We start from the raw sequence: 15696 nt of genomic DNA on the forward strand, positions 1-15696 counted from the left end.
TTAACTGTCCACGCCACGGTGTCATTCCTTCATCAGTTGAGATGTTTTGACTTAGATTAAACGTTTCTTTAAACTTTTTGGAAAAATAATCAGTTACGAATTGCACTTTGGAAAGCCGGTCGGCATTATCCGGTTTATTGTTTTTGTCGGAAAAATGTAAAAATGATAATATTTGTCTAAATCGGTTGCGGGACATCGTTTTGCGAAATATCGGTGTCTACAGATTCGTTGACCATTAATCATCGATCCTTGCTCTCTCTCTCTCTCTCTCTCTTTCTTTTTTTTTTGTTTTACAATTCCCACAAGGATAGCAAGCCCAAACCATTTTCTAAGTTCGTGTCCCGTAACGTCGATAAATTTGGCATTTTTTAATCCACTTTCCTTCTTTTGCAATTTTGACTTTAATACTTGTTGGTTTCGTTGCTAATATATTCAAATAGATCGTTCCCAATATATAATTATACGATATCCACGACGCTCTGTGAATCTTTGTGAAATGTTTGTGGACCAGGAGATACATAAATTTTATTATTGGTCCTCAATAAATCATAGTCTGTCTTCGTCATCTGATTCATCCGAATCAGTTGGCAACAGTAAGTAGCATTCGCTGTATTCTTCTTGGACGTTTTTCACTATCTTCGGACGCTTCTGATTCACAGTTATTTTTTTGATATCCAATGTCTTCTTCCTAATCGGCCAAGTCGTCCGGAACGTCAGACAAGACGTCCGCGCATTAATCGTAGATAATCGTATCGTCTCTTTCGTCTGCCGAGATGAAAGTGCACAAGTATTATAAAAACAAACTTTTTTACGTGTGTAACTTGTTACCTAAACAAAACACCAACAGAATGAAAAAGATACTAAAGTGCTGTCGCCGGCCACTGAGCGATACTATGCACACACCACTGTGGTGTCGCCGGCCGTTGATCGCTATTTCACGCACGAGACCACCGTGGTGTCGCCGGACGGCAAAGTGTTAATAATCAGTGTAACTGCCAGAATGTTTAATGCAAGCATGCAAACGTGAATGTATTGTGTTGAAGTACCAGATGTCAGTTTGCGGAACGGGGTCCTATGCCTGTTGAAAGTCGTTTGTCAGTACAGGGACGGTTGATGGTATTCGTAGCTGAAGCTGGATTTGTGGTCCGATGAAGACTCATATGTGCTCGATTGGAGACAGATCTGGTGATCTAGCACACCAAGGAAAATGTTTACGGTCTATAGAGAATGTTAGGTTACAACAGCGTCATGGGAGCGAGCGTTATCCTGTTGGAAACACCCCCTGGAATGTTGTTCATGAATGGCAGCAAAAAATGTTTCAAATGGCTCTGAGCACTATGGGACTTAACATCAGAGGTCATCAGTCCCCTAGAACTTAGAAGTACTTAAACCTAACTAACCTAAGGACATCACACAACATGCAGTCACCACGAGGCAGAGAAAATCCCTGACCCCGCCGGGAAAACGAACCCGGGAACCTGGGGCAGCACAACAGGTCGGATCACCAAACTGACGTACAAATTTGCAGTCAGAGTGCGTGATATGATCACGAGAGTGCTCCGGCTGTCGTACGAAACACTACGCAGTCCTTATCTCCAGGTATGTCTAGCATCCAGACAGGATGGTTGCCTGCCTGATCTGGCCGGCTCCTAACCACCAGCGGCACCGAGGCAAGACCAGCTTTTATCAGAAAACACAACACACCTCCTTAAGTGAGCTGTAGCTGGACACCACGGAAGTCGCAAATGGCGGTGATTTTTAGTCAGTGGAACAGACGCTACTGGGCGTCCGACTTTAAACTGTCCTTGAAATAACAGACTTGTACCAGTTCTTTGTGTGGTTGTGGTGCCAACTGTGCAGCAGTTGCTACTGCAGATGCAGTACGATGCGTCAAGAGTCATACGCCGAACACGATGGTCCTCTCTCTCTCTCTCTCTCTCTCTCTCTCTCTCTCTCTCTCTCTCTGTGTGTGTGTGTGTGTGTGTGTGTGTGTGTGTGTGTGTGTGTGTGTGTGGTGCCACGCCAGCAACGATGTACGACATTGCTACCAAGCCTTTCAGCAATATCGCAGAAGGAACATCCAACTTTTCGTAGCCCTGTTACACGACCTCGTTCAAACCAAGTGAGGTGTTGATAATGGTGTCTTTGTCGTCTTAAAGGCATTCTTGACTGACAGCAACTCACCACGTCAAATCTCAGAAGTAACTAACACCCAGGACCGTTACAGCGTGTATTTAAAGCAAATGTCATCTTCATATTCATAGTGGCGCTGCTACCGTCACTCTCACATGAGTAGCGCGAAATTTGAATAGGCATCCTCTTTCAGCTGTAGAAACTCGCCTACCAACTTTCTTCCATGTCGCACTACACCACTCCTCGGTGTTGCGATTTTTTCCAGTCTGTGTATGTATACTGGCCAGCCACATTAGTATGACCGCCTGTCAGAAGCCTGAATTAGCACCTTGTGCAGCGTGGACTACTGTGAGACATGCGGCAAGGGTGTCAGTGAGGTTCTGGAAGGCGCCGATGGGAAGATGCAGCCACGGCGCCAGTTGCTGTTGCCAGCTGCACTCTGTTTCTCTATTGAGTATGCATGACGCGAACTGCCCGATCGATGTTGTCTCTCAGATTCTCGATTGGGTTTTAATTCGTGCAGTTGCGTGGCCACAAGTACAGGTGTCTAATCCTGGTGCTCTTCGAACCACCCACGTACATTGGAAGCTATGTGACACGTTGCACTGTCCTGGTGGTAGGTGCCATCGTGGCAAGGAAAAACGAACTGCGTGTAGGGATGGACATTTTCCCCCAAATATAGGATACTTGTGTTGATCCACTGCGCGTTCCAGAATGACATCACCCAGCAAATGCCACGAAAACATTCCTCAGACCGTAACACTCCCTCCTCCGGCATGAATCCCTTGCTTTCAGGCATTTCACGCTGTACCCGCCAATGACCACCTGTCGGAGCACAGAAGATAATTTATCTGAAGAGGCCACCTGTCACTACTCAGTGGACGTCCAGGTGCGGCATTGGCGTCAAATTCCAGCCTTCGTCGTCGATGAACAACAGCTGGTGCACGAACCAGGCGCTTGCTGTGCGGCCCCATACGCAGCACCGTTCGCTTGGCGATCCTTCAGGGAAACTGTTGGTAGCCCCTTGGTACATCTGAGCGGTCTGTTGCTCAACTGCTGCACTTCCATTCGCTCGTACTCATCTCCGCAGCCGTCGTTCACTCGTGTCACCTATGGCCCCTGATGCATCACAGTTGTCTCCGCGCCGGTTTTGGATGGCGCTATTTTGCCATCTATCCTATACTTAACCACGGCGGCACGCGAACGGTCCACAAACATTTACCTTTCGGAAATGCTTCTACTATTTGCCCGGAAGCCTATTTCATGCCTCTTTTGGCCATCAGATAAATCGCTGAGTTTTCGTATTACGACCATAAATTCACTTTTTCTTATGGATCCCCGTCACACTTTATATACCCCCTATTCCTAGCGCTGCCACATTCAGTCTTTGAGTTTGTTATTACGCGTTGAGTTTGTTATTACGCGTTGAGTTTGTTATTACGCGTTGAGTTTGTTATTACGCGTTGAGTTTGTTATTACGCGTTGAGTTTGTTATTACGCGTTGAGTTTGTTATTACGCGTTGAGTTTGTTATTACGCGTTGAGTTTGTTATTACGCGTTGAGTTTGTTATTACGCGTTGAGTTTGTTATTACGCGTTGAGTTTGTTATTACGCGTTGAGTTTGTTATTACGCGTTGAGTTCTAAAGTGACTGGACCGTGTATATAATTCGTCTGGATGTTTTAATCAGTGAGTTCTTGAGTGCTGAAATATGTAACATAAATGGCCATATCTCTTGAATGTATTAACTTAGAAACTTAGATTTTTTTACATCCACGTGGGACCATATATTTGACGAATTTCAACTTTCTACCCTAATCGTTCCTGAGAAAAGAAGGACATTAACAAGCAGACAGACAAAGTGGTCGTTTACGAGTTCCCTTTTTAAGGACTGAGGTCTGTAACCTTAAAAAATGAGAGAATATAAACTCTGTGTTGTTTGTGTCGCATGTGAATGATTGTCAGTCCATGAAATAATGTGGGACGTCTTTGGCCTTGTATAAAGCGAATTTGGGTGTTCTCGTCCAAGGTATTTGAGACTGTGGGGGCGTAGCTTTTTTTTCATGTAAAATTTGATATTCTATGAACGATTTGGTAGATCGATGTTAGTCCTAGGTGTTGCCTAATCCGTGTCTTTGTAGTACAGCCGGGACCATTTGGTTTTACAGGAAATACCTAGTTTGGAAGAGTTTGCAGTGTGCAGACGGGTTTCGGATGCCATCGACCACACGTCCGAACCATACAAGATGCCCGGGAGTATGATGATGTGCCACATTGTCAGTTTTAAGCCGTTTGATACTTCAGCACTCTTGAACAGCGGGTACGATTGATGAAACAGACCACAACCTATCTTGACCACACTTCTTTAAGTGTGACTGCCAAGCCCATGTCTTGTCTATGGTACAACCAGTGTCACACCAAGGCAAATCTGCACCACCATTTCGAAGTACACTACAGCTTGTACGTATGAAAATTTGATGGGCATGCGAAATGCCTATTGTTAGATGAAAAAATATTTGCATCAATAATGCCCTTCAATCCCTAAAAATAAGTAAATATTTTATTCCTTATTTGATGTTTCGAATTTGTGTACAAAATCTTTATTGATTGTGAATAAGCACGAAGAAAATCGGAAAGGGTAATTGCAGAAGATACCCTTGCTATGAAGTCTAGTAATGTTTAAAATGTGTTTAGTGAAATACTGATAGGTATCAGTGCACACTTAGATTTTATATACTTACGACTTCATCCAATTTTCAAGAGTTTGTTGCTGTTAAGGTTCTTATATTGACTGTGACAAGAGGACTTGTACATTTTTCAGATGTTTGCTTGTCAGACGCTATGTTTTTCTGAATTGCAATTTCTTGGACATACTGCTAAAACAATTTATTTTTCACTGATGTAGAGAAATTACTTTTAAGTTTCATCGTAATTAAACAGTTTACTGTTATGAAACTTCCTGGCAAATTAAAACTGTGTGCCGGACCGAGACTCGAACTCGGGACCTTTGCCTTTCGCGGGCAAGTGTTCTACCAACTTTTTTTTCCTTCCTTCCTTCATTTTGTTCGTTGTTGATCGTTGTGTTTGGTCGTTGCGGACGTCACATGACATCCGTTAAAGTTCTTTTGTTGATCCTCCCACTTAGTTTTTTTTGTTACAGAGGCCAATCAGCTCTCTGACCGAACACGCTGAGCTACCGTGCCGGCTGACCCACTGAGCTACCCAAGCACGACTCACGCCCCGTCCTCACAGCTTTACTTCTGCCAGTACAGTACCTCGTCTCCTACCTTCCAAACTAAACAAAAGCTCTCCTGCGAACCTTGCAGAAACTTATTCGAGTCTCGGTCCAAGTTTCTGTTATATTAACGCCCGCGCGTGCACGCACGCGCGCGCACACACACACACACACACACACACACACACACACACACACACACACACACACACCGAGCGAGGTGGCGCAGTGGCTAGCATCCTGGCCTCGCATTCGGGAGAACGACGGTTCAGTCCTGCGTGTTTTCCCTAAATCGCTCCAGACAAATGCCGGGCTGGTTCCTTTGAAACGGCACTGCCGACTTCCTTTCCCGTTCTTCTTAAATCCGATGAGACCGATGACCTGGCTGTCTGGTCTCCTTACCCAAACAACCCAAACTCTTTCCCCCCTCCCTACACAAGGTGATTCATGTACCCCTACCCATAGGGATTATGCAATCCACAACAATTCAAGTACCACGTACGCGATTTTCATATTCTATCGCTGACTACGCGCAAACCTTTAGTTCTACAGAAATTATGAACAAGACCTTTTTGCAGGAAGTAGTTAAATTTCGAACTAGGATACTTTTCGCTTGAGGGCATTTTGTAAGTTATCATGGTGTGGGTGGGGAGGGGCGGTGAAGTGGAGACGACAAGCTGTGACCCCACCAGAACCGATCCACAGATCCGTGTTTAATCACGTGGATCTACTTGCAAAGAGGGATCGTCAAAACCGATGGCTGGAAAGCGCCATCCCAGCCCGTACAGCCGTCTGCGTTGACTGCACTTATGTAACGCAATGCCGCCATTAATAATGAGCAGCATTTATCGACAGCAGCGGCCGTTATGATTTATGGAAGCGGAGCTGTGGTGCTTTAACTGGGTTACTTGTAGGACGGCCGGCTGCGTCACGCAACGTACACACAGCCAGGGGGGAGATATCGCCGCCCTTGTCGATCGCAGGCATAAGGTGGGCGGTGGGTGTGTGCGAGAGCAGGCACAGTATGCCGAAGTTTCAGTTTCTGTCCCCCCACAGCGGCAACCACCCAAGTCATAATCACACCTAATCAACTAGTTTTAGCGTTTGGTGTAGAGGAACATTTCCATGGCTGTCAATTCAAAGTAGGCAACGGCCTTGCCGCAGTGGATACACCGGTTCCCGTGAGATCACCGAAGTTAAGCGCTGTCGGGCGTGGTCGGCACTTGGATGGGTGACCATCCAGGCCGCCATGCGCTGTTGTCATTTTTCGGGGTGCACTCAGCCTCGTGATGCCAATTGAGGAGCTACTCGACCGAGTAGTAGCGGCTTCGGTCAAGAATACCATCTTACGACCGGGAGAGCGGTGTGCTGACCCCACGCCCCCTCTATCCGCATCCTCCACCGACGATGACACGGCGGTCGGATGGTCCCGGTAGGCCACTCGTGGCCTAAAGACGGAGTGTCAATTCAAAGTGGTATTTACCGTTCCTAAGTATGAATGTTAATTTCACTTAGGAGTTCTTTTTAATGAAATCATGATTGTGTACTCCATCAAACAAGTAGTAAACACAAGTAGGAACCAATTGGAAGAATAGGTATTAACCGAGGTATGACAAGTGTGGAATATCGCTTATTCCTTTTTAGTATTTAAATTGACTTCGTTCTTCTTAAACGTAAATATGAAGTTAAGAAAGGAATTAAGGTAACAAATGATGAATACCTGAATGTGCTTCTGTTTGCCGACGATACCACTATTTATCAAAAGAACTAATATAACCTCGAAAGATAAGTGTATGAACTGAATAAATGTGAAAGGAATACAGTTTAAAATATAGAAGTTTTATTACTGCAAATTAAAATAATAGCATTCCGAGGAAAATATGCAGTCAGATCGAAAACTGTTTTAGGTAATTTAGTTTTAGAACAAGTCTCTCGTATCTCTTACTTAGTGCGTGATATAAGCTTCGATTTTGATTCAGATATTGGAAATAAAAACAATTCCTAGCTGCGTGTGGTACCATTAGCAGAAGATTGGACCATGAAGTTCCTAATGCGCTGATGCAGCCCTGGAGAATGGCGTGTTGTATCACAGCCGTCCACAATACGAGGACGAAGAGTCTCTACATTTGGTACCGGGGTTGCGTAGACAAGAGCTTTCAAATGCCCCCATAAATGGAAGTCAAGAGGGTTGAGGTCAGGAGAGCGTGGAGGCCATGGAATTGGTCCGCCTCTACCAATCCATCGGTCACCGAATATGTTGTTGAGAAGCGTACGAACACTTCGACTGAAATGTGCAGGAGCTCCATCGTGCATGAACCACATGTTGTGTCGTACTAGTAAAGGCACATGTTCTAGCAACACAGGTAGACTATCCCGTATGAAATCATGGCGGTGAATCGAGAAAGTACAGTACATACTGACGAAACTAAAATGAGCTCTAACATGGAAATTAAGCGTTTCCGGACACATGTGCACATAACATCTTTCCTTTATTTGTGTGAGAGGAATGTTTCCAGAAAGCTTGGCCGCATCTTTTTGTAACACTATATATATATATATATATATATATATATATATATATATATATATATATATATATATATATATATATAGAAAGTCGTGTTAGTTACACTATTTCTAACTCAAGAACGGCTGGACCGGTTTGGCTGAAAATTGGTGGAGAGGTAGCTTAGATGGTTCAAATGGCTCTAAGCACTATGGGACTTAACATCTGTGGTCATCAGTCCCCTAGAACTTAGAACTACTTGAACCTAACTAACCAAAGGACATCACACATATCCATGCCCGAGGCAGGATTCGAACCTGCGACCGTAGCGATCACGTGGTTCCAGACTGAAGCACCTAGAACCGCACGGCCACAGCGGCCGGCGGTAGCTTAGAACTAGGAGACGGACATAGGATACTTTTTATCCCGTTCAACCGCTATAAAACGTGGTATAACAAAAACCCATCTGACGTGGAACAACAAAACGCAAATGACAGCTAAACGTCTATGGTTAGGTATCAGTATATATCATTATTCAAAAATTTGAAGAAATAATTTGTATTTTCTTTGAATCATCATTAACAATGCCGCGACCAATACGATCGAATATATCTCGACAAAGCCGTAATGCTTAGATACATAAACCAACCAAAACTGCGCAGCGGTACGCGTTTGGTGGTAAGTAAATTGATGAACAATGTTATTTGCGCGACGATACTCAAAGGAAAATTCGAAGGTGAGGTAGTTCTCATTCCGATGATCCCAACCGTTTGAGTTTAAAAGACTTCAGTTTCCGATCCGTTTCGCATTCGCCATGACCATTAACAAACCACAAGGCCAATCCTTGAAAGTTTGTGGTTTAAATCAGGAATATCCATGTTTTCAGATGGTCAATTGTATGTGGGATGTTCACGAGTCGGAAGACCATCTGCGTCGTTTGTTCTTGCGCCTGATAATAAACCAAAGAAAGTCCTGTATCACAAGGTACTTAATTGAAGAGTGGAAACTATGCACCAAAAAATTTAAAGAATAAAGAATCATTAAAATACTTAATTTTTTTATTTGTATTTCCTAATAAAAAAATTGAACTTAACGCCAATAAATAATTAGATTTTGGATGTTAAGGCGGAAAAGAGTTCGCCGGGTCAGCTAGTGAATACATAGAAAAGACATGTTCTTAGCTGTAAATCAAAATGGCGGAGCCCACTGATAAAGAATAGAGGAGCATTGGTGTTTTGTTTCTGTTCCTCTAGCGGCGTGCTATATTTGTATGGCGCTGTGGTTTCATTGTGAACCAGGACCGCATCACGTAACTGTGCATGTTGCGTTTGCGGTTCCCCTGCAAGTCTGGAACTCTACCTCTGGTCGACTTCCTTAGCCATCGTTGTCGGGTATGACAGGACTGGGCGCTTCGCTTGTAATGACGTCACTAGAAGTCTGCTAAAGACAGTACAGAACGACTGTACTCCCCTGCAGCTGCTGTTGTCTTAGAGGCCGCGTTTTACGAGCGCCTTGTGCACGTTTCCGCACACGCCACCAACAGACTGTATTGCAGCAGCCGCGGCCGGTCGTGAAAGCGGCTGTGAGCCCCCTGCGAGCGAGGCCACGTCCTCGAACGGCAACTTCTGCGGCGGCCGCTGTCTCTGCGGCTTGCGGTCACGTCCTTTCGTTTCCAATCAGGCTCTCGCGTTTGGAGGCCCTTTGCAATATAGGCTCGCCCTCGTAACTCTTTTACTAATAGAATAAAATGCCACTTCCCGAGTTTTACTCTGCTACTTTATTCCACACTCACCAGTTTCTGGTAGTACACAGTGCAGTGGCGTTCCTCTTTACACCACCTCACGTGTCAGTCAGCACTGACAACAAGTACACGACTGGCCATTAAAGTTGCTACACCAAGAAGAACTGCAGATGATATACGGGTATCCATTGGACGAATATACTAGAACTGATATCTGATTACATTTTCACGCAATTTGGGTGCATAGATCCTGACAAATCAGTATCCAGAACAACCACCTCTGGCCATAATAACGGCCTTGATACGCCTGGGCATTGAGTCAAACAGAGCTTGGACGGCGTGTACAGGTACAGATGCCCATGCAGCTTCAACACGATACCACAGTTCATCAAGAGTAGTGATTGGCGTATTGTGACGAGCCAATTGCTCGGCCACCATTGAACAGACGTTTCCAGTTGGTGAGAGATGTGGAGAATGTGCTGGTCAGGGCAGCAGTCAAACATTATCTTGTTGAAATGTAGGGTTTCGCAGGGATCGAATGAAGGGTAGAGCCACACATCTGAAATGTAACGTCCACTGTTCAAAGTGCCGTCAATGCGACCAAGAGGTGACCGAGACGTGTAACCAATGGCATCCCATACCATCACGCCGGGTGATACGCCAGTATGGCGATGACTAATACACGCTTCCACGCGTTCACCGCGATGTCGCCAAACACGGATGCGATCATCATGATGCTGTAAGCAGAACCTGGATTCATCCGAAAAAATGACGTTTTGCCATTCGTGCACCCAGGTTCGTCGTTGAGAACACCATCGCAGGCACTCCTGTCTGTGTTGCAATGTCAATGGTAACCGCAGCCATGGTCTCCGAGCTGATAGTCCATGCTGCTGCAAACGTCGTCGAACTATTCCGGCAGATGGTTGTTGTCTTGCAAACATCCCCATCTGTTGACCTAGGGATAGAGACGTGGCTGCACGATCCGTTACAGCCATGCGGATAAGATGGCTGTCATCTCGACTGCTAGTGATACGAGGCAGTTGGGATCCAGCACGGCGTTCCGTATTACCCTCCTGAACCCACCGATTCCATATTCTGCTAACAGTCATTGGATCTTAACCAACGCGAGCAGCAATGTCGCGATACGATAAACCGCAATCGCGATAGGCTACAATCCGACCTTTATCAAAGTCGCAAGCTTGATGATACGTATTTCTCCTGCTTACACGAGGCATCACAAAAATATTTCACCAGGCAACGCCGGTCAACTGCTGTTTGTGTGTCAGAAATCGGTTGGAAACTTTCCTCATGTCAGCACGTTGTAGGTGTCGCCACCGGCGCCAACCTTGTGTGAATGCTCTGAAAAGCTAATCATTTGCATATCACAGCATCTTCTTCCCGTCGGTTAAATTTCGCGTCTTTAGCGCGTCACCTTCGTGGTGTAGCAATTTTAATGGCCAGTAGTGTATGTGTGGTTTGAGAGGGCGCTTTGCACCTGACTAAGACACTACGCATTATCATTGTGCTAGCTGGACTGTTTGATGGCGCTTGGTAACCCACTAGTGACTCCCTTCGCACTTTGTATGCAATTTTTACAATATCTCTCTCCGCAATGCTCGATGACTCCTGTCAGTAAATGAGATCTGCCTTGTCTTCGTTCAGCTATGGTTGTCCCTTCGCGCCTCCACTTTACTGTTGCGTCACCAACATTCGATACGGCTGATATGTGCCTGATAGATTCCTTACTCGGGTCACATCTGATGACTAGTCCGCATCATGAGTCGCTGAGCTCTCCTGGCCGACCCGTTCTACTGTTACAGGTTCTCTAGTGGTTTCTACTTCAGTCTCCTTTTTCATACATGGGTACGTCTCTCGTGACATCGAATAGTGTAAATTACGCATTACATAATGGTGTCCGGTCACTTCATCAGACAGAGTCGATTGCACGGGAAAAATCGTTGCTTTCCGCGATTAATATTCATTTTTCGAGGAGACAGCAGAAATTCTGACTATCCCTCGACCAGCGAGAGTGTGTGACTGTTCATCCCTATTAATTTCATGAACTACGATACATTGGTAAGGGAGTGCGACAGGGTTGTAGCCTATCCCGCATGTTATTTAATCTGTACATTGAGCAAGCAGTGAAGGAAACTAAAGAAAAATTCGGAGTAGGAATTAAAATCCATTGAGGAGAAATAAAAACTTTCAGGTTCGCCGATGACATTGTAATTCTGTCAGAGACAGCCAACGACCTGGAAGAGTAGCTTAAGGGAATGGACAGTGTCTTGAAACGAGGATGTAAGATGAACATCAACAAAAGCAAAACGAGGATAATGGAATGTAGTCGAATTAAATCGGGTGATGCTGCGGGAATTAGATTAGGAAATGAGACGCTTAAAGTAGTAAAGGAGTTTTGCTATTTGAGGAGCAAAATAACTGATGATGGTCGAAATAGAGAGGATATAAAATGTAGACTGGCAATGGCAAGGAAAGCGTTTCTGAAGAAGAGGAATTTGTTAACATAGATTATAGATTTAAGTGTCAGGAAGTCATTTGTGAAAGTATTTGTATTGAGTGTAGCCATGTATGAAGTGAAACATGGACGATAAATAGTTTGGACAAGAAGAGAATAGAATCTTTCGAAATGTGGTGCTACAGAAGAATGCTGAAGATTAGATGGGCAGATCACATAACCAATGAGGAGGAATTGAATAGAATTGGGGAGAAGAGGAGTTGGTGGCACAACTTGACTATAAGAAGGGATCGGTTGGTAGGACATGTTCTGAGGCATCAAGGGATCACCAATTTAGTATTGGAGGGCAGCGTGGAGGGTAAAAATCGTAGAGGGAGACCAAGAGATGCATACACTAAACAGATTCAGAAGGATGTAAGTTGCAGTAGATACTGGGAGATGAAGAATCTTACACAGTATAGAGTAGCATGGAGAGCTGCATCAAACCTGTCTCTAGACTGAAAACAACAACAACAGGAACAACATTTCCGGAAGATTCTTCGTGACGATTTCCATTTCTTTGTTAAGGGGCATTTATAGTGTGGGTTGTAACTTATAAAATCTTTCTCGTGGAAGTAACAGTTCCACCCGAACTATTTTTAATGTCTCGCCGTATGCTGATTGTCTAATACGGGTTGGAATCCGCTTGAGTCGCTCGAATGAATTTGTAAGTGTTACGCCGTCGTTCACTCAGAATAGGAGTAATCTATCGATCTTTTCCAGAAATGCTACCGCCTGTTTCGAAAGTTTCAGCTTGGTGAAGTAGTCAACTTCCTGACGGTCGACTGGCTTGTATGTTTCGGCGCCCGTAGCCACGCGGGTTCGTTCTGATCAGCAAAAAGCACAGGAAGGGTCGCGCTACGACCATCGTTGAACACCACACACTAGCTCAGTTTCATTACAAATGGATTTCTTACAGCGAGCAAGTTGGCTTCGTGTATGATCGTTGAAATTTAAACCTTTTTAGACGCAACAGACGGTGAACTCTAGCCTCCGAAGAGCTTGTTGGCTGCGCTAAATCCCTTGGTTTTGCACCACCACCACCACCACCACCACCACCACCACCACCACCACCACCACCACCAAAGAAGTTACTTACGATAAGTCGCCGATGATGCTACTCTATATACGAAAGTTGTAACACCAGAAATTTTAGTGAAATGCAGCAAGAGCTGCAGAGGATCCATCTCTGATGCAGGGACCGACAGTTGACCGTAAACTTGATTAAACGTAGCTTATTATGCATCAATATGCGGAAAGATCGAACTGTGCCATTGTAATATTCGCGATCACTGAAAACTGTGAAGTATCTTTGGGGGGGGGGGGGGTAACCGCCTGGAGCGACATAAAATGGAACGACCCCATAAAAAAATGTGAGGAAATTAGATGACAAACATATTCGCTCGAAGAATCCAGTAGAGTTGTAATTTATCCACGAAAGGGGTTGATTGCGAAATTATCATACAGCAGGTTCTTTACTATTACTTATCGGTCTGGAGCTTTCACCGCAAATTGTTGCTGGAGGAGATGCAGTGAGAGATGTTTCTCTTGCATGGGCATTTAGTAATCGCGAGGAAGTCAAGGAAAAGGTGGTCAGATTCCAGTGTACAGCAAACTAAATTTCGTTGTTTTATTAAATGGCATGCTAGGGCATATGTATATTGTTAAACTGTATCTGCTAAAGCCTATGGAATAATTCAGTTATTCTTTTATAAGAAACAAAGCAAGTTCCTTGGAGTCCTACTGACTTCACACGCTTTTCTACTGTTTAGATGCATGTAAGATTGCAATGTTTATAGCTTTAAGTTAATTATGGATAATACTCTTGCTCATAGATTAAAATCACCTACTGTTTATTGGATATTTACCTTAAATATCACTAATTCTCTGTACAAGTTTCAGCAGGTTATTCCGCAGGCAAGTGGAAGTTTGGTGATGTGATGATTACGCGCCATCGCCGTGCTACCTAGGCACGTTTTCATCCTTTCTCGTCGAACCTGAACTCTAAATTATTTGCTGTACGAAATCCGATTATTCTTGCTGCGGACTGCGACATATTTCATCCCATTGTGCTACATTTTGTCACGGTCAATTATCAATCAATTTTTCGCTCTCCGACAGCGATCTCCTCGCCTGATTTCATTATAACCGGAGAGATAAGGTGGTAACGCCCACAATTTGCTTCAGCGCGGTGCTTTGTTATATCCTATCTTAACTCAAAGTAAATGTAATTTTCAATCCCGCTGCAGTGTTTGTGATTAATTTCACATCACAGCAGTTAGTATTCTGAGTCACAATGCAGTGTAGCATTCTATCTTCATTTTGATATAGTTTACGACGAAAAAACAAGTGGCTGACACAAAGAGAGGCGTTGCTTATCATGGAGGTGTTTCCTATTACAAGATTCCAAGAAGAGCAGAACAACATTTATTTTGCCGTGATTATCATTTCGTGTCATGTAGCTACAACAAAAGAGGGAAATTATAGTTTGTAAAGACGCTTGCTCACACTCTGATCCCGTGCTCCATTGGCAAATTAAAGACGAAAGTCGGAAAAGTTACATTGGTCCGTCACACCACGTAAGGTGTCTTCCGGAATATAAATATAGGCGAATTCTCCCTTCTGTGGTGCTTCAGTTCCGAAGGCTTTGTGAGACACCAACCTTTAGTAACTGCCGAAGGATGTCGGATTAAGTAAATAAAAAAATGTAAGTAACGATCAATAACTCTGGTTCTCAGGAATATCCGGCGAGAATGCCACGTTATCCCTTATCTATGAACCAGCAAGCGAAGCAATTATTCAATTTTTTCAGAGAAACGAAGGCATTGGTCGCGATTGGGCACTGAAACACACTCAACGGTGACAATTTAAAATTTATGCCGGACCTTGGCTCGAACCCGAATTTCCTCCTCTACGCGAGTTACCTATATAGAACTGAGCAATTTTAGTGCAGACGCACACTGCGGGCATAGAGAAGACGGGTACACCGCATGCAAAAATGCATTGATGTCAACAGTGGTTATGTGGCAAAGTAGGTAAAAGTCTACGCTTTCCACACATGTGTTGTTGAATGCCAATAAACAAGTTTTCCATCGTAAAAAATAATCAGGGACTTTATTTTACGGACATCCTTCGTATCAATCGCTGAGTGTAGCACCTAACGTCACTTGCACATTTACCTTACGTCGATTCGTTTTCAGATAACCGTAAGAATCCATTGCCCAAGTGAGCAGCAAGTATGACTTACGCAAGTACTCCTGCATTTCGTTGGACATTCCGTGCTTCTTGTGTAAAACGGTGCAGAAATGAATAACCTGGCTAAGGATGAATAAACGCCCCTTGGTTGTAAGAATTCAGTTATGAACTGAACAGGTTGGTAGATATTAAGACGTAACTCCAAAAGCAGTAAGAGGTAGAAATCTTATTGCGAGAAACTTCACTTTCTCTTCCTTCTTCGTAAAAGGAGATTACGTTTTTTTCTCTTGTTTTCGGAGGATCCTTTATCACAATACTGATGCCTATAAATATACGTTTGATCACCGTGAATGTATCTGGCCCAACTGTTTAAAT

At 44.2% G+C, this 15696-nt stretch overlaps 1 pseudogene; it reads left to right on the top strand.

The window, feature by feature from the left end:
- The first annotated feature begins 6512 nt into the window (after positions 1–6512).
- LOC126199744 (5S ribosomal RNA) lies at positions 6513–6630 on the top strand (annotated as a pseudogene).
- Positions 6631–15696: the final 9066 nt, after the last annotated feature.

Source organism: Schistocerca nitens, chromosome 8, assembly GCF_023898315.1.
Source record: "Schistocerca nitens isolate TAMUIC-IGC-003100 chromosome 8, iqSchNite1.1, whole genome shotgun sequence".
NCBI lineage: Eukaryota > Metazoa > Arthropoda > Insecta > Orthoptera > Acrididae > Schistocerca > Schistocerca nitens.